Raw genomic sequence first — 2090 nt, 5'->3', positions numbered from 1 at the left:
GTATTCTATTTTTTTTTACTTTGTCTGGGTTTCTATAGGCAGAACTTCTTTCAATTTTAATTTTTTTTTAACAAAAGAACCCATTAAAATTGTTTCACTTACTCACTCCAACCTTTCAGCGGCAGAGCTTCTTTAGTTTTTCGGTTTCATAAAAAATCCATTCCTTCTAACTTTGTACTACCTTTTGTCGGCAGAGCTTCATTTTTCGTTTACTTAAAAAAAATCCATTTAAACATTGTGTTTTTATCATTAAATTTGTCAGATTTTCAATGGGCAGAACTTCTCTCAATTTTCGTTTTTTTTTATCATACAAATTAATTCAAAATTTGTTTTACTCACTCACTCCAACCTTTCAGCGGCAGAGCTTTCATTAAAAAATCCATTCTTTCTAACTTTGTATTACCTTTCGTCGGCAGAGCTTCATTTTTCGTTTTCTTAAAAAAAATCCTTTTAAAAATTGTATTTTTATGTTTTACTTTGTCTAACATTCCATCGGCACAACTTTTTTCAATTTTGGTTTTTTTTTTCAACAAAAAATCTATGAAAAATTTGTCTTACTTATTCCAACCTTTCAGCGGCAGAGCTTCTTTCATTTTTCGTTTACTTAAAAAAATCCATTGTTTCTAACTTTGTCTTACCTTTCGTCGACAGAGCTTCATTTTTCGTTTACTCAAATAAACCCTTTTGAAAATTGTATTTTTATTTTTTACTTTGTCTGAACTTCCATCGGCAGAACTTCTCCTCAATTTTCGTTTTTTTTTTCAGCAAAAAAAATCCATTCAAAATTTGTTTTACTTACTCCAACCTTCAGCGGCAGAGCTTCTTTCATTTTTCGTTTTCATTTAAAAATTTATTCTTTATTACTTTTTCTTACCTTTCGTCGGCATAGCTTCATTTTTTGTTTACTTAAAAAAATCCATTTGAAAATTGTATTTTTTTTTACTTTGTTTGACCTTCCATCGGCAGAACTTATTTCAATTTTCGTTTTTTTTTTCAGCAAAATATCCATTCAAAATTTGTTTTACTTACTTACACCAACCTTTCAGCGGCAGGGCTTCTTTCATTTTTCGTTTTTAAAAAAAAAGATCCATCCAAAATTTGTATTCGTACTTACTGTGTCTGACCTTACATCGGTAGAGCTTCTTGCATTAAAAAAAAAGTCAAACGAAAATTTATTTTTGCTTACCCTTTCGAGCCGTCCATCGTCAGAGCTTTTTCATTGTTAGTTTACTTAAAAAAATCTATCCATAATTCGTATTTCTTTTTTACATTTCGTTGGAAGAAATACTTTTATTTTCTGGTTTATTCAAAAGTAAACTATTTTAGATTTTTTTTTTCAAAAATTTTCATTCAAAATTTAAATATATTTTGCAACATCACTTTGTCTGCCCTCGGCACCAGAACATCAAACAATTGTCCTTATCTCTTATTTCTTATCTTATTTCAAAAGCCATAGAATTTTAGGTTCATCACCTTTTTAACCACCTTTGAAACAATGCCCGGTTTGCTACAATATCATGAATTGAAAAATGATGCATGTCTTTACGTTCAATGTCAGCAAATTTAAAAACTATCTCTTATATCGCCTTTCCAAAATAAGAAAATCCACCGTTAATTTTAATCTAAGAAATCTAATTTAACTTTCATTTCGCTTCAAGATAGTTTCAATTTTTCAATTTGAGCAAAATTTGAACTTACCTAAACCTGAATAATCCATATTTTCTATCCTAAGCTTGCCAGATTGCCCGGTTTTATCCGGGTTTGCCCGGATATTTGATGCAAAATTTCGAGAAAGTCCGGCCCGGCCCGGTTGCCCGGATATCGTGGAAAAAGTCCGGATATTGCCCGGATTTTTTCACAATTTTCACAAAGAAACCAAAACAAATCAAAGATTTTGAGTAAGTTTTAGCAAAATCGATTAACGGTATGGAAATTTTCAACGGTTGTTTCAAATTATTTCGCTGATTTACTTTTATAAACCTTTAAATATTCAAGTGCTCCAAAACAGTTTTTGGAAGTGTGCAATTACATCAATAAAATATTAATTTCATTTTTTTGCATTTTTTCTTTGCTTTTATATATAATAACAC

The sequence above is a fragment of the Uranotaenia lowii genome, chromosome 1 (assembly GCF_029784155.1).
Source record: "Uranotaenia lowii strain MFRU-FL chromosome 1, ASM2978415v1, whole genome shotgun sequence".
NCBI lineage: Eukaryota > Metazoa > Arthropoda > Insecta > Diptera > Culicidae > Uranotaenia > Uranotaenia lowii.
Note: the sequence above shows the minus strand (reverse complement) of the source record.